The sequence below is a fragment of the Artemia sp. Qi Xiang Cuo genome, chromosome 9 (genome assembly GCF_049724085.1).
Source record: "Artemia sp. Qi Xiang Cuo chromosome 9, ASM4972408v1, whole genome shotgun sequence".
Lineage (NCBI taxonomy): Eukaryota > Metazoa > Arthropoda > Branchiopoda > Anostraca > Artemiidae > Artemia > Artemia sp. Qi Xiang Cuo.
Window position 1 is genome coordinate 40,422,212 of NC_142802.1, and position 18,477 is coordinate 40,440,688.

Sequence of the window (18,477 nt, forward strand, 5' to 3'; positions counted from 1 at the left end):
GGGGGGTGAAATATTTGAACAGTTTGGAGTCAGGAAACAATTCCTTCTAAGTATAGCCATTAAAAAGTACACAAGAATAGCGAGGTATCTGGAAAATTTGTTAACTAAAAAAAAAATACATATAAAAAAAATCCCCGTATAAAGTAAATGTAATGTTTCATTTAAGTGTTTTTTTCCAAGTGTTAAGTTTTTTTTTTTCAATGAATGATTTTCCAAGTATTAAGTACTATTATTAGATTAACGTAGTATTCCATTTAAGTGTTTTATGATGATCGCTGATCAAAGTTTATTTTATTTGTGCCTTTCATTTATGTTATTTTAATATGTTCATGGCCGTATAGTTTGGCTTTAAGATAACCTTCTCTATCTATCTATCTAATATGCAGAATACTTGTACCAAACAAATTTTGCATGCAGATCTGCTATACTTTACCCCCCTCCCCCTAATGTGCAAATCTATAGCCCAAATTTATTTCTAAAGTAACAAAAAAAATGGTGTGTTCTCGAATTTTAGTACCAAAATTCGTTCCCCCTACGGAAGTAAAAAAAAAACAAAAACTCAAATAAAATTCTCAAATTTGGAAAGCCTTAATTTCCATGGGGGGATATTTTCCGGGGAGGGGTATTTCCAAGTGGGGGTATTTTCCGGGGGGGGGGGGCGGGTTTTTTTCGGGGGTATTTTCCGCGGGGAGGGGTATTTTCCGGGCGGGGTATTTTCTGGGGGGGGGGGGGTAATCGCCGGAGGAGTAAACGCCTAGAACCGCCTTTCCTATGCTCCTTAAGGGAAAGTACATCAAAATAATCCATATTAAGGGGGATAGAACAGAACCCTACTTAACTCCTGATTTAATACGAAGTAACTGTAACCTCATTTCCTACCCTAACCATAATAGTGTTATTCTTGTACATAGCACTAACTGCCTTAATGTATTTGTCTAGTATACCATACAAGGATAAGACCACTATAAAACAGAGGACCAAAGGTGTTTGATAACTCAGGCCTTTTTCAATTGTTGAAGTATTGAACGATTCAAATATATGTATTGAAAACTTTAATCATTAAATCTCTTCTGTATAGATTTTATTAAATATAGTTGAAGGTGTTACGCCAAAGCTGCATTATTACCATATGCTTTATCCAAAAGTGGAGCTTACCTAGTACCATGGACTGTAAGACAAATGAATGAGATGCACTAGCTATTTTTTGTACCTACTTATTTAACGTTCTTTGATGTTTATCATTTTTCCTTTGAAAAGTTTTTTTAAGTAATTTAGTTGCTCTTATAGAAGCGTCACTTTCCTTCGGCCGAGAAATTGAAAGCAACCTAAAGGACGTTGGCTCATACTTGAATTCCTTCTGAAGTCAATTATGATTCTATGAATTAGAAAAATTGCTATAAATTCCTGGAATCTCAAAAATCCTGAATGGAATTCTCCCGTGGTCCAAAATTCTTTAATTTCAGCAGAAATTCAGAAACATAGAAACACTGATTATTGGAGGATTTTACTTCCGCCTTTTTAGGAATTAACATCATTTGTTAATCTTCTTTGAAATACTTTTTTATGAGAAGCTGATTAAGCCAATTTCTAGAATTTTAATTTAAGATTTTATGCTAGATGGCGATGGCAAGAACAACTGCAACGCCATCGCCTATATATATTATTTCAATTTTGTTTACAAACAGAAAATAAAAAACGAAAAAGAAGGTATAGTTTTTTTCACTTCTTTTTTTTTATTGTTAATTATTCTAAGATTAATGCTTAAGTATACCTAGTTAAATAATTGACAGATAATTCTGCTCTAAGCTGCTTATACGCTAGGCTAGTCCAGCCTATTTCATGTAGACTAGCCTATGCTTAAATTAACTGCTGTGGAAGAAACCTTGCTACTAGTAAATCTCCAAATAAAAATTACATTATGGTTATATAAAAGCTTCTTGTTCTAAGAATTCAATTCAAAGGTTTAAAGTTAGGCAATAGCCTATTAAATACCAAAATGTGGCCCATGTTTAGCTAAAGCAAATAATCCCAATATGGGATCCCACCTATGGGTACTTCTGGTAGATTATAAAGGATCTGATGGATGACAGTGTATGTTTTTAAAATGTTATGCTGTAAAGTCTCTTTCTTATGGCAGTGTATGTTTTTAAAATGTCTTGGTTAATACTTTTACCAAGAATATCAGTTTGGATCATGTTTTATGGTTATTAAATCTGGTATTTTTGCTCAATTTTTGTCTAAAGGCCTATGCCTAAGTACAAAAACTAGAAAAGCCATAAACTCACATTGTATTCTCTTATTATTTGCCTGTCTTTTGGCAGCTTCCAAAACATGCCATCTTGCCGGTTTGCTGTTTACATTTTTATCCTGTGGGATGGTAAATTCCTATGTTTGGCCACAATACCCAAGATAGGTTCAGCATGCCATACCAAGGTGTCCAAAAGTGGACTATGCTTGTAAAAGCTGTGTAAACAGCACATTTTAAGTCTGAAGGCAAGCTCAAAACACAAAACCTAATTCTGGTGTTGTTTAACCCGGTCAGACCAGTAGGTGAACTGAAATTCTATTGTTTCCTGTTAAATTTCATTCAAGATAAAATGCTTAAAAATAAAACAGAGGAAAAAAGAAAGATAGGGGACTGGGATCCACAAGAAAAAAAGGCAGTTTTTTTCTGTCTTACTTCACAAAATGCTGGTTGGATTCTCTGCAAGTGCCATGGGTGTCCCAAGATAAATACTGCAGGGCTACATGAAAAAAGTTGAGAAGCTGAATATCCCTCTACAAAGTCTGTACCTGAGTTTCTTTATACCCTGTTACAACACATACTGTAATAAATATCTGCAGAGGAACAAGAAAAAGGAATAAAAACATGCTTAAAAATGAAAGCTGCTCTGCATTTTGACTGTTTTCCCCTAGAAGCACATGAACTTGCATACACTTATGCCATTACTAAGAGTATAAAAGGACCTGATAACAGGAAATGCAAAGGAAGTTGAGACAGTGGAGGAATTGCAAGTAAAAATTGGTACCCTGGTTTTATGGATAGCTTCAAAACTCTATTGGTAAGAATGCCAGAAGGTACAAGCTTAGGACAGGCAACTACTTTCAACCGTCACACTGTAGGAGTTTTTTTTGACAACTTGGAGCAAGGTCTAGATAAACACATGTTCAAACCACAAGACATTTGGAATGTTGACAATGTGAGTCTGAATAACGTTTACAAGCATGGTAAGATCATTGCACAGTGAGGCCAGAAGTAATTAGGGAAGCTCATATCAGCAGAAAGAGGTCAGTTGACCATGATTTGTGCTGGTGTTAATGCATTGGGAATACAGTCCCTCCTCTACTTATATCTCTAGGAAAACAGTGCCTGGACTGGAAATTTTACTCAAGGGAGCTTTACTAGGAGATATCATGATCAACTCAGAAAGTACTTCTGGCTGGAAGACTGCCTCCCATTTTTTGCTTAACTAGTTAACTTACAGCAGTTTATCAATCAAGTCAAACCCTCCAAATAGTCACTTGTACTTCTGAAAATAGATGACCAGTGCCTTATACAATTGCATGCACACTCTAGGATGCTGGGTTTAGATTGTCCTTTTGGTAATTACCTTAATTACCTTAAATTACCTTAAATCACAGCTTGGAGTGAAATAAGGACTTTCGATCCTGTTGAATCACTCCTTATGATGACTGTTGTAGTTGGTTAAGTTCTGGTGGAAGATTCTGGTGCTTCCCAATCAAACTTCCATGGTGTATCTTTCCACTCAGCATCCAGATGGCGTTTGAAAGCATCTGTTGATTCAGCAGCCACCGTGTCCTCCTTGAGGTTATTCCAGAGGTTCTCAATCCGATTCGAGAAGAAATTGCATCTTGCTCCAGTTGCAGCGTGATGTTTGCGGATTCGTCTAAGGTGTCCTCGTGTTTTGTGGGAGGTGTCGATCTCCAGGATCTCATTTTCTCGATTGGTTGAGAGGAGTTTGTGCGCCTGGATCATGTCTCCCCGTTTCCGTCTATATACTAAGGAGGGGAGGTTGAGTTCCTTCAGCCGTTCACTGTATGTCTTGTTTTCCATGCCGACAATCATCTTAGTGGCCCTTCGTTGGATTTGCTCAAGAACTGCCTTGTCCTTTTTGAATCGAGGGGTGGCCAGTATCATCCCCACCTCCAGTCTAGGTCTTACTAATCCCTTATAGAGTTTGGTGATTACGTGTTTACTCCTACTGGTGATGCTGTGTTTGATGATGCCTAGGGCTCTACTAGCATTGGCTGAGATTTCTGTGAGTGGGAGCTGAATTTCAACTGGGAGTCAACAATGATGCAAAGGTCACTCTCCTCTTGGACAGGCTCGATTGTGTGGTGAATTCCAGAATTTTGGGTCATGAGGTACTGATGTTTGGGGTTTTTATGTCCGAAGTGTATGACCTTGCATTTTTCTGCGTTGAATTCCAGCAGCCATCTTTTGACCCAGGAGCACATGTGGTTGAGATCAGTTTGGAGGGATTGGATGGAAGAAGAGGTGTTGGCAGGACCTATGAGTTTTGAATCATCCGCATAGAGGGTGGTTCTGTTGCTGGTGATGAGGGGTAGCTCATTTATGTAGATGTTAAACAGGGTGGGGCCCAGGACGCTGCCCTGGGGAACCCCACTAGTGACTTTGATTTCGTCAGAAAGGACATGGCTGTTTGGTCCGGTTATCACTTTCACTTGCTGTGTTCTGTCCCTCAGAAAGTCCTCTGTCCAACTGACCACTTGTGGACTAACAGATAGAGTAAGTAGCCTGTGAATGAGGTATCGGTGACAAACCTTGTCAAATGCTTTGGCTAAGTCTAACAATATAATATCCACAGGTAATCCTCTCTCTAGTAGGTCAGTTACAAGACTATATGACTCAAGAAGGTTTGTGTCCACCGATCTCTTTGAGCGAAAACCATGCTGACTACTGCTGATAAGTGAGTTGGCCTCAAGATGATTAATGATACGCTTGTTTATGATTCTCTCCATGACCTTGCATGCCACACATGTAAGGCTGATAGGTCTGTAATTTGCTACAGAAGTTTTGCTACCCTTCTTGTGAATTGGGATGACTATTCCCTTCTTCCAGTCCCCAGGAAGCTTTCCTTGTGCAAGCGACAGATTAAATAGTTTTACCAGTGGGGCTGATATTACAGGGCTTAATTCCTTCATCAGTCGTGGGCTGAGACCATCAGGTCCCGTCAATTTATTGGGATCGAGGTCCTTAAGCTGTTTGGTTACTTCTTCGATTGTGACTGGTGAGTGTACCATCGGGAGGGGAGTGTGAGCCTGTTCTGCTGGTGGGGGGGTTGATTGGGGGTCATCCATGGAGAACACTGAGGCAAACTGCTGATTAAGCAGGTTTGCTTTTTCAGAGGGGCAAGAGGATATAGAGTTGTTGTTAACCAGGTCTGGTACGGTGTGTCTGCCTGGCTTCTTATGGGAGATGTATTTCCAGAATAATTTTGGGTTTTCCTTGACGTTTTTGGCCAGTCGTTCTTCGTAGTTTGAGGTCAGTTTTCTAGTTTCTTTTTTGAGGAGGTTCCTTGCAGTTTTGTACTGCTCGTACAAAGCTGTAGTCTTTTGTTTCATGTACTTCTCCCAAAGTTTTTTCCTCCTGTTGCCTAGTTTCTTGATTTTTGGGGTGATGAAAGGTAGAGTTTTGGGTTTCTTTTTCCATGATACGCTAGTGTGTTTGGCTTGGCTCTCTAGTAAGGTCTTTTTTAGAGTTAGCCATGAGGCTTTGACATCTTCTGATATAAGTGTTTCCAGGTTAGCATCTAACAGCTCTTCCACCATCATCTTGTAATTTGTAAAGGATTGCTTGGTATATTTTGATGGTTTGGAGTTGAGTTGAATAGATGAGAGAACTGGCATGTGGTCACTTGAGCCAATTGGACTGAGAGTGTGTGTGTTGTTCACCTTTTCTGGGTCATTTGTTATGACTAGGTCCAGTATGGAGGGATTTTGTCCTGGGCGCATTCTTGTGGGCATAGTTACTGTTTGGTATAGAAAGTTGTCGGAGAGGGCTTGTACTAATGGGTTTTGTTCAAGGCTTGACTTGGTCATACCTTGGCCATCTACCCAAGACACGTTTGGGAGGTTGAAGGCCCCTGTCATGAGCAGGGTTGCCTTTGGGTAATTGCATAGTATGAATTGCGTCATTTCGGCAATTGCTGTTTCAGAGGACAGCTGGCAAGGGCTGCTGGGGCTCCTGTAAATTGAGCTTAGGACAAACATTTCATTAGGTAGGGACAGGGAGACCCATGTAGCTTCAACCCAAGGTAAGTAATAATTTGGGACAGAAATTTCTTTTACCTGGAATTCCTTGGAAGCTAAAACAGCCACTCCTCTTCTGCAGTTTGGATCAGACAGATTGCTGAAGATGTTGTATCCAGAGGGGCAGATTGAGTCTTCTGTCATTTGAAATCTTGAGTTCTTGGGGCAAATTTCTGTCAGAGTTGCAATGTCTATCTGACTTAGTTGGAGCACTGTTGCCAGTTCTGGCATCTTGTTGGTAATAACATCAACATTTGCCATCATAATGTTCACAAGTTTTTGGGTGTGTCTGGGCGATTTTTTATTTTGCTCTCTAATATTCTCGCTTTCGGTTGAAGTGGGTGAATTGCAGCTTAGGTACACAGAGCTGCTAATGAGGGACGAGGCAGAATGGCATGGGGACGTAACTGTTAATTCACTGTTTATACATTTACACAAACTTGCGTTTACAACGTTATTATCACTCACACATGAACTATTTACAAGAGGGACGAGACGGTTGGAGATAGTGGTTATTTTTGCATGCTCGAGCATCTCTCCATCGGAATTGCTTGAGTTTGGCCGTTTTTTGTGATTTTGCCGTTTCTTATTACTAGGTCTGTTTTTCCGTTTGCCTGTCTTTTCTTCATCTCTTCCAACAAGGCTTTTCTAGCGTTGCGATCTTCTTTGGAGCTGTCGCCATAGAATCGAATCGGGTCTTTACGCTGGTAGGACGCATCCAGGATATGCTTCTTGTCTATGAAGCTGGCTACCGTGAACAGGACTGGTGGGTGTCGCAGTGGTTGTCCGGCCGTGGGGGCCGAGGCTGTTAGTCTTTTCACGTTGAAGACTTTGGTCGCTAGTTTGTAGTTGTCCTTGAAATATTTAGCAAGGAAGTCTTCGTCACTTGCTTGGATCGGAATCCCGTATCCGACGACATTAAGTTTGCGTCTCTGCCTGTCTTGCTCACTTCTGACTGTACCGCGTATATGTTCGTCAAGTGCTTCTGGTGCAAGCCCCGTCACTTGAGCAGTAATTGCCGATTCAACAATTGCTTTCACCTCGAGAACATTGCATTTTGTGGCAAGTTCATCGTGAATCTCTCTGAGACCCTTGTTGACTGTGGTCGTTATGCTAGCAATGTCCTCTCGCACCTCTGATTTGAAAGATTCGATGGCTTTGGTTAGGGTGTCGGCGTCGCGCACAGGCTTGTTCAAGATGCACCGGGGACAGCTCCATTCACATTTCATAGTACGATTCATTTTCTCTAGCAGGACGTACTGTTCATCACTTAATCCTAGGCACTCAATACAAAACCAGTTAGGACATTTGTTGCAGTTGATGGCTTGCGAGTTCTTGTCCAGGCCTTTTGCACATCCCGGGTACTTATCTTGTCCTTTTACGGGGCTCTCACTTTGTCTCTTTTTTGGTGCCATTATTGCCTTGACAATTTTCGAGGTAGACAGAATGTGGGAAGTGCAATACTCAAATCACCTATTCCCAGCAGTTTAAGGAATAAAATCCCGCTGGTACCAATTCGGCCTCTTGTTTGTTTGCTATTGCTCCCTTCTGCACAAATTATCCACCAAAAATACGCCAAAAAACGGACGAGCCAACGCAATCAATGGTAATTTAGTATTTAGCGTATTTGGCAGTATTTTAGTATTTGGCAACTGCGCTTTAATACTGGCTACAAATTCAGAAGAAGAAGAAGGACACTGAATTCAGCCTGGCTTTATTTACAAACAGATAATCAGCTGTTTATCAGCAGACAAAGGACAAGTCCCTTTTGAATAGAAAATAAAAATTTTCTAACATCAAAATCAGGTAAATAAAGTGAAACACCAGGGAAAACCACTTAAAATGAAACTTAATATCAAGTATAAGGAGATATGGTAAAAAATGGGTAGAAATAAATGTTCTTTCTCACAAATTTGGTTAACAATCCTTTATTCAATTTCACACCTCCCAGTTGCTGTTGCTGTTGATACTGCACTTGCAAGTAATTGCAAGTAACTGCACTTGTAATGGCAAGGAATTGAGAGGCAGATGATAACACAGTCTTGGTATGGATGCAGAAATTTTATCTGTCATCAACAATGACCCCATGATCTCTTTCTTCAGAAACTGCCAAGAGAAGACTGGCTTTAAGGAAATACTACTGGTGTTGATTGTTTTTGCTTTTGATTGCTGATTGTTTTTGTTTTTTACCAATAATAAAGGCAAGGAGCCATTTATCACCCCCAATTTCCAAGACTGTCAAGATCAATCTGGATAGATTGCAAATCAGAAGCTATGGTAGCTTTACCCACTAATTTAGAGTCCTCTGTATACAGAGTTAGAAGATTTGGAGCATCATAGGTATAGAAGTTGAGGAGGCTTGGTCCAAAAATAGTACCCTGAGGGACACCACTTAAATCTATTATAAAGGAGAAAAATGAGGAACACCAACATAACCAAAAATTCTGACAACTTGGGTTCTATCTCATAGAAATTCATGTAAGCTGTAACCATTTTGTAACAGAAAGGTCTATAGCTGCAGTTTTCAACTTTGTGACAAGGAACTCATGGCATACTTTATCTAAAGCTATTTCTAGGCCAAGGAGGATCATGCAGACAGGAGAATTTTTGTAAAGTAGTGCTGTAACATAATCATTCTCAAAATGCTGGATTTAAGCTTGATTCACAAACCCTTCAAACACTTAGACAATGGTTGAAGTTATGCTGACGGGATTGTAATTTTCAGTACAGTCATTCAATTATTTTTGTAGATAGGAGAGATGTGTGACATTTTTACTCAGAAGGTAGTTTCTGCTTTTGGAGAAACAGCTGAAAGAGGTTGCATATAAGAGAGCTGAGGAAACAATCCCTGTCTCATCCTTTAGACTTATTGACATCAAATTTATCAAAAATAGCAAGAACCATTTGTTCATTAATTAACAATATAGGTATTGGACTAGTTATAGGATATGATGGCATTGCAGGAACAGATACATAATTAGGACTCCTAGCTGAAACATGTTTTCTGAAAGATTTGGGATTTTCTTTAATATCAGAGGCAATATTTTCCTCATAATGGGATTTCAGTTTCCTAATGACATTAGAAACAAGATTTTGAGCCTTTTTGTGTTTTAACAAGTTGTTCTGGGTCTATTTGTTTTTTTTCCTGGGTTTGGCTTTCTTATTGATCAGTCTTTTGACTTTTCTTTTAGGAAATGGGAGCATTTTGGGTTGCTTTTGAAAGGGGATCCAAGAGTGCTTTTTATTTGGAGATAAGATAACTTCATTGAAGTTCAACTATGGTTCATTTATATCATTTGTAATGAATTCTGGCCAATTAATTATGCAAGTTTCTGTTCTATAGCTTGGTAGCTAACAAAATTTCAGTACAGGGCAGAGATTGTGAACAACTATTCAGAGACATTACATACAGGACAACTAAATGGTCACTTTTGCCAATAGGATTGAGAAACTCATTTTTAATAAGGGATTCAGGGTCACCTAAAATTACAAGGTCCAACAAGGATGGATCCTGGTCACCTGGCCTGGATCCTGGTCATGAGGATAGGCCATTCCCTGGTCACCAGAAAATTATTAAATAAACAGGTCACAAAAGGTGAATCTGCAGTGATAGTTGCAGAATGACCAAGGCATTAATCCTCTGTATAAGGGGGAATCTTAAGTCACTTGCAATTATTTAATCAATATGATTATTTAGTAATGCTGAGGAGACCATTTTATCAATGATGTTTATGAGAGCCAATTCATATTCTTCAAAATCAGGTGCACAGGCATGGGGGTAGGGAAAGGGGGCAGGGGAGGGCAGCTGCCCCCCCCTAGAACTTCAAATTTATGCTAGATATTAATGAGAACTTTTCGTATGTTGGAATTTTTTGTTGGATGTTACCTGGTAGATGGTTAAAAAAGCTGGAAACAAACAGAATTTTCCAAATATCGTTTGTGATATCAACATTTACGTTTTGATCTTCAATATTGATTTTCAGTCCAATATATAGATATGAGACTGGCCCATGATTGGCTGATTTTGACTTTGTTTAAAAATCTCTATGAGTTGATTCAAGCAATAAGAAGTTGCTGAGCATGCCAAAGCAAAAGTAACTCATTCAATACCATCCTTTAAAAAGACAATTAGAAATACTCCGCCATTTTTCCACCTCCTCAGTTAGCGCAAAGTCTCTTGCTCCAGTCTCCTTCCAAAAGTGCACTTTAAGTTCTTCAGTTGCTACTTTTTGATAATGATAGTATTGTGAACAGAATTCCCTTCTTGCTCTTCTGCTCAATCAGAATGTAATCACCAGCCTTGACCTTCTCAGTGTCAAATTGGAAGTTGCTGGTTGGGGGCATATCTTCGACGTCCATACTCGAGTCTGAAGACTTGTTGTATACAAGCTCATCTACGTCAGAATCGTCACTCGAACTGTAGCTCTTGCTGCAAGAGACATGCCTTTTGCTTTTTAGTCGTTTCACTTGTCTGACTTTCTTCCATTCCAGGACTAGGGCTTTTTGGCAGATACAGCTTTTATCCTAGCAGTAATACGTTCTTTCATGGGGGTGTCTGTGAGCACTTCTGACTCTGTCATATTTTTTTCCTGCTCATATTTCGTGTTGAGCCTTTTGGACAGGGGTTTGCATGGACGATCTCTTTAACGATTCATCTGTTGACCTTTGCTTCTCATTTAGAGACAGAACCTATGCTGCGTCTGTTTCAGGGTTTATGTTAAAGGAGTCTAAATGTTGCACAGGACTTGTACTGAGCATAGAAACTTCTCTTGCAAGTGTTTCACTAGATATGGTTGGCATTCTGTCTGAGACATATGACAGGAAGAACTGATAATCCTTGAAAACATCTCTAATTGTGGGGTAGACACCACTTGCTATGATTCCACTGATTACATTCTCAGGAGTGAAAACCTTTAGGTATGCTTTCTCAAGAAGCTCAACAATGTTTTACAATAATACAATTTCACGTTTAAGGGCAGTCATAAAACTTGCGGCTTTCTGTGTGCAGTAGGCCGTTAGGCGCCCCATGACTTACATTTCTAGAGGTTGTAATTTGTGAGTAGTATAGGGAAGAACAGTTAAAAGGATAACACTATTCTACTTACTTCTGGCCTTGCTGTGCAATGATTTTACCAGGCTTCTGGATGTTTTCAGACCTGATTCGTCAAAATTTCAAATGTCTTGTGGTCTGAACATGGGTTTATATAGGCCTTGCTCCAGGTGGTTAAAGAAAGCTCCAACACTGTGACGGTTGAAAGCAGTTGTCTGTCATAGGCTTGTACTTTCTGGCGTTCTTACTGATTGAGTTTTAAGGCAATCAATAAAACCACAGTACCTATATTTACCTGTAATTCCTCCACTGTCTCCACTGCCTTTGCAGTTCTGTTATCCAGTACTTTTATAGTCTTAATAATGGCATAAGTGTATGCAAATTTACACGCTTCTAGGGAAATACAGTCAAAAGCATATCAGCTATCGTTTTCAAGTAAGTTTTCAGTCGTTTTTCTTGTTCCTCTGTAAATATTTATCATGTGTTGTAACAGGGTGTAAGGAAACTTAGGTCCAGACTTAGGTCCAATCCAACTGACTTCTTGTAGAATAAGACAAAAAAAATTGCTGTTTAATTTTCTTCTGGATCACAGCAACCTTTGTTTCTTTTCTCTTCTGTTTTACTTTTAAGCATTTTATCTTGAATGAAATTTAACAGGAAAAAATGGAACTTGAGTTCACCTACTGTTCTGACAGGATTAAACAACGCCAGAATTGACACAGTAGTGGGTTTTGAACTTGCCTTCACCCTCTAACTATGCTGTTGATATAGCTTTTACAAGCATAGCCTACTTTTGGACACCTTGGTACAGCAGGCTGAATTTACCCCAGGTATTGTGGCCAAACATGGGAGTTCACTATCCCGCAGGATGAAAAAATACTAACAGCAAACTGGTGAAGATGGCACGTCTCAGAAGCTACCAAAAACAGGCAAATAATAAGAGAGTATAATGTGAGTTTACAACGCAAGTTTTCTAGTATTCGTAATTAGGCGTAGGCTTTCAGACAAAATTGAACAAAATTCCAGAGTTAATCCCCTTAAAACCTGATCCAATCTGATATTTTTGGTAAAAGTATTAGTTTAGGACAGACATTTTAAAAACATACACTGCCATCTGTCAGAGTTTTTAAAATCCACCAGAAGCCCCATAGGTTCTTATATTGAAACTGTTTGCTTTGACTAAACGTGGGCTGGTCTCCCCTATACCAATTTTGATATTTAATTTTGCCCAACTGTAAACTTTTGAATCAAATTCTTAGAAGAAGCTGTTATCTAACCATAATGTGATTTGTGTCAAATTGCTTTTGTGGTGTTTATGTTTTCTGGAAATTAGAAGTTGGATAGTGAGTCTCTTATATTATACTGTTGCAGGAAAAGTAGAGCATGGAAAATGTTAAAGGCCAAGTTTTAGCAAAATATAGAATGACTATTTTCTTAAGACCTATATTCAAAGGACCTCGGGAAGTATTAGTAAGACCCCTCCCCCCTCCATCACAAAAGCGGCTGCCCCCCTCTACACAAGATGCTGCCTACGCCTATGTGCACAGGGACTTCTATAAATGCATCCAGTACATATATTTTTGTCTGAAAACACAATATCAAGTCATACAGATTCAATCCAAGGTACATAGAACCAAGGGAGATTGAGAATGCCAACATATGTAAACAAATGAAAATATAGAAAAACAGGCATAATCAAACAGTTTGTGGTAACAAACTGTAAGTAAGGAGCGATCCGGCTCAATAGTAACCGAAACTAAAAAACGGTATTTTGACACCAGCAAATACATCAAACGAATTGGATTTTTATTTTGATTTTAAAAGTATAATTTTCATTAAGCTTAGTCTTACCCATCAAAAGCTACGAGCCTGAGAAAATTTGCATTTTTTTTCAAAATAAGGGGAAAACACCGCTTAAAAATCATAAAATCTTAATGAAAATCACACCATCAAATTCAGCCTATCAGAGAACCCTATAATAGAAGTTTCAAGCTCCTATCTGAAAAATATGGAGTTTTGTATTTTTTGCCAGAAGAAAGATCATGGATGGGTGCTTATTGTTTTTTTTTCTCCAGGGGTGATCTTATTGATCCAGTAGTCCTAGAATATCCCGGGAGGGCTCATTTGAATGGAAATTAAAAGTTCTATTGACCTTTTTAAGTGACAAAAAAATGGAGGGCAACTAGGCCCCCTTCCACGCTCATTTTTTCTCCAAAGCCATCCGATCAAAATTTTGAGATAGCTATTTTGTTCAGCATGGTCAAAAATATAATAACTATATCTTTGAGGATGACTTAATCCCCCACAGTCACTGGGGCTGCAAGTTATAATCTTTGCACAATGTTAACATATAATATTGATTGTTGAGAAGTATTCAGAAATTTTCAGGGGGGATGTTTTCTGGTAGTGGGGTGGGGGTGGGTGGGTTGGGGGTTACGTTTGAGGATGTTTCCTTGGGGGAAGGGAAATTGCTATGAAGGGGGCGCCAGGTTTCCCAGCATTATTAAAAAAAAACGATCAGGAATTAAATTAAAAAAACAAGTTTTTCAACTGAAAGTAAGGAGCAACATCAAAACTTAAAATGAACAGAAATTATTACATATATGATTGGGTTGGCCCCCTAGTCAATACCTCACTCTTTGTGATAATTTTTTTTGTACTTTCATAAGAGCTATTTATTCTAATTAACAGCCTTTGTGATTAAGGGGTCATTATGAAAGAATTGGACCAAAATTCGAACTTTAGAGTAAAGAGCGAGGTATTGACTAGGGGGCAAACCCCGTAATATACGTACTAAAAATATATGAATATAGAAGTTCGTTATGTAAGTTACATATATTTATCACTAATAAAAACGTTCTTAAATAAATTAAACAACTTTCAAGAAAGCCATTTAACCAAAAAAGTAAAATTAATATGCAAATTTTTGTTTTAATTATTCATGTACGGTGAGCCAAAATCAAAACCTGCATTAGTTCAAAAACCTTCAGTAATTAAATAAAAAAAACAAGTTCTTTTTAACTGAAAGTAAGGAGCAACATTAAAACTTAAAACAAACAGAAATTATTCCGTATATGCAAGGGGCTATCCCCTCCTCAACGCCTTGCTCTTTCCGCTAAAATTTGACTCTTTCTCACAACTCTATTTTTTAAAACAATAAAAAACTTTAGAGTATAGAGTGAGACATTGAGGAAGAGACAGCCCCTTTCATATACGGAATAATTTCTGTTCGTTTTAAAGTTTAATGTTACTCCTTACTTTCAGTTAAAAAACTTCTTTTTTATTTAATAAGGACAAGGAAAATGGACAAAAAGAATAAAACACTTTTAATAATAAAAATAATCTGAATATTTCGGCTTCACATCTGAAAGCCTTTATCAACAGGAAACAATATTCATATAAAAAATAAAAGAAACTAGCCTAAGAAGAACATGAAAAAACAAAGATAACAACACAAATGCTATACAAAAGAGAAACACATTTAAATAGAAATCCAAAAACATGTCACAAAGCACAATACCTGGATGTTTGCTATGTTAAACATAAATATATATCTCAAGTAATCTTCTAAGAGGAACTATTTAAATTAAAATCCAAGATCACATAACAAAGCACACGACCAGGATTTCTGTTTTTGTACATATATGTCTCAAATTACCTTGTGAATGGGACCCTAGCAATGACACGGGCTATTCATTTTTTTAAAAATCACATAGCCTATGACCAATGTTTGAATTTAGAAGGTTATAATAGAATAAATGAAAGGTTATAATTGGACACAGGTCAACATTATTTATTACAAAATAGAATGGCTCTTTCATTTGCTAATCTAGCAGGAGCACATTGGCTCTTTCCATTAATTTCATCCTAATCTTTATTTATAAGGCTGACACTTTTTTGGAGCTTATTATGCAAAATGTCACTGTTTAAAGTATTTGAGGTTTTGACCTGTCTTTTAATTAAGTTATTGTAAATTGGATTAAATCTGTATTTCTCTTTATCTCTGTTGATACTAATTACCCCATAAATAGTTTTTTTTTTTTAATTTCTATTATTTGGTGGAAACTTTATAAAAGTTCAACAGAAGTGACAATTATTTTTTTTTTCCAGTAAAATAGTGTAGCCTACTGTGGTGTGGAAGGTCAAACAATTGTTCTGCCCCTACTTATTCCAAAGTTTGTGGTTTTTGTATTATATTTTAAAGAAAAATCTATTGTATTTTTATGCTGTTGTAATCTATTTTCTAAATTTTGGTTTATTCTTTCCACATAAAATTAAGTTGAAGTTCAAATGTCTTCAATAATAGGGAATGTAGTATTTTCTTGCAGGATCCTAATTAATCCAGCAATATCTGTTGATGTTTTCTTTTTTTGAAAAACAGTTGGGATTCAAGAAGCTTGCTATAAAGTGAATCAACATTGGTGGAGACAATGCACATAATATCATTTTCCCGGGAAAGATGTCTCATGCCATCTAGCAAATACAGGGGGAAATATAGGTGGCATGAAGGCAGGCCCAGAAACTGCACTGGCAAAACGAGTCATTTCAACTGGGATTGTTGCATGATTGATAAAGTTCATTAGTTGACACATGAGAAATATCTGATAAAGAAACAGAAGAAGAAACTATGGTATTTATAAGAGGTGAGGAACAAACTGGTAGATCTCCATTGTGGAAGTATTTGGGGCTGGCTTTGGAGCTTTCCAACTGTAAAGAATAGTAGAATTGAAGAATTACTGACCTTCAACCCTACTTAGGCTCTTTGACTGAAAAATATCTATGGATTTGAGAATTGTGGCTGAAGATTGCCACATCTCAGCTTTGTAAAGCATTCCAGAGCCAACAAGGGCATTAAAAATTGGCGGTTTTGTTGTATAGCTGTTTTTAGCTTATCAGAAGTAACAGTTCAGCCCGCCCTTGGCAGAGGCCTTGGATATTCTTTCTTGTAGTTTAGAGAGAAACAAGCTATCATGTGAACTTTGGACTAATTTTAATGCTAGTGGCGTTGTCTAGGTTAACTTAAGGGTCACCATCAGGAGAGAACAAGAAATGCCACGATTTTGTTAGAAGTGTCAACAGGTGGATTCAGAGTCAAACGTTCCAAGTGGCTATTCAAAGCCCTATTTGATCCCCTAGATTTAGTCTGCTTGTCTTCCTGATATTGCATTGTTCAGATCTTGAAGGGAAGTCTAGATTTTAAGCTAAATCATCGCCATTTGTAGCACTTATTTGTTGGTGAAGAATCACTAACCCAACTGACCCTAGGCCTAGGATCTGATTAGAAAGCTTGACAAAACCTAGATTATGAGATACCCTGAGGTGAGCTTCACCCATCACACTAGGTTGTGTCTTCCCTAATTAGAGTGTTTGGTTAGAGTGACCCCATATCCATAGTAACATGATCAGAAGACAGAGTCTGCCTCATTCTGCACAAACTCCAATGCTCTCCCCCCCCCACCTCCCATTGGCACCAAGGTTGGAAAGACCATTGAATGGATAATCAAATGTTACGTTTATTTCTTTTCTATCGTACTTCTGCCCTTTACTATACCTTTACTCTCTCTTGTTATTATAGTGCTTAGTTCAGAATGGGAATGCTGGAATACAATTACCGAAACTTCTGCACTTATCCTGTGTAGTGTCGTCATTGGTTGTATTATTCTTGGAATATCACTAGAATTATGCTTTTGAAACCCAGATTAAAAAAAAAAACTGACTCCAATCCAAATTAGAGAAAACATATTTTTTGTTTGTATTGTTAAGAATATCATAGGCTTGTGTTTAATTTTCCAATGTAAATACCAGTAAAGGTATCTTTTAACTCTAGGGCGGAGGCTAATGCACTCCATCTCACATGAATGGAAATAAAATATTATCAAAGAATGGAGATCAAATATATATATGGGTTAGTTGAATTAAACTTGCAGGAATGTTTTCAGAGTTTGAACTATATTTTAGCTTTTAAATTATAAGTATCAATTTTTAAACAAACATGGATAAGAGAAAAGATTTTAATAACGGGTTTCAAACAACCAATGACTAAATTAAGCGGTCAATCTCTGAGAAATGTAATAAAAATCGAAGGTATTCACTCTCTTGGCTGAAACCATCGCCGAAGAATCAGTCAACTGTAAATAATTAATCACCTGTAAAGAAATAAATATTTTAGATTTTTTTTAATTACAAAACAATAGGCTTCAAATTTGTTTCTGATTTCATCTAAAATTAGAGATAGAAAAGTAGCAGTAATTCTGGCGGGAAATCTAACTACCTGAGCAATACATTGTGGTTTCGGTGGATTTTCATGAAATCTTGCAGTCCAATGCAAAAAAAGAAATTTTTATCATTATTATTAATAACAATATTCAGTTTTTAAAATAGTATTTTATTTGAATTTTCAATTAAAATATTATCTAAATGGATTTTTCATATGTCTATGATGTAAGTACTCCTTTGATAAAATATCACAATAGAACTGGCAGATTATAACAAAATTGTTACTAGCCGTATCTACTGATATAGTCCAAATTTGTTATGTAAATTAGTGATCACGTGTTATATATTAGCATCATGAAAAATGAATTCTTGTTAATAGCATTTTAATTAGTATATGTTATTATGTACTCGCGTCATAACAAGTTTCTTCTACTTTTGAAATCTATTTTTTTTATTTTCGTTTTCTTTTTTATTCCACTTGTTAAGAAAATTATACAGATCAGCTTCTAAAACATTTAAAATATTTGATGGTTTTTAAATGATTCTTGATATTCTCATTAATAAAGGATGTGAACCATCGGTGCATTTTCACCCATTTTCAGGGGCCTGTCATTTGATTTTTTTTTGTAAGTGTAGAAAAAATAATAACAATAATTAAAAAACCGATTGAATTCTGAAGCTCATTTCTAGTCGATCATTTCGTATGTCTTTTTGTATTTATTTAACATAGGTAACAGTATTGGCCATTATCATGCAATTTTATAGAGCACCACAGGCTAAAGTTTTTTTTTAGACTATGTTGCAAAAGTGAAGCTAAATACACATATGAGCAAAGGACGTCTTTTAAAAGTACAATCTGTTATTTTACTTTTGTTTCGCTTTTAATGAACGTCAAATATGTTTTGCACCTTTTTTAA

General features: G+C 37.2%; 1 protein-coding gene across 4 annotated transcripts in view; it reads left to right on the forward strand.

The window, feature by feature from the left end:
* The first annotated feature begins 1,667 nt into the window (after positions 1-1,667).
* Positions 1,668-18,477, forward strand: part of Mef2 (myocyte enhancer factor 2) — a 192,528-nt gene continuing 175,718 nt past the window's right edge. For 3 of the 4 annotated variants that reach the window (XM_089094553.1, XM_089094560.1, XM_089094556.1), the window contains exon 1: positions 1,668-1,707. The gene's annotated coding sequence lies outside the window, so the exon portion shown is untranslated. The remainder of the gene's footprint in view (positions 1,708-18,477) is intronic. The other variant, XM_089094557.1, reaches the window with a different exon arrangement.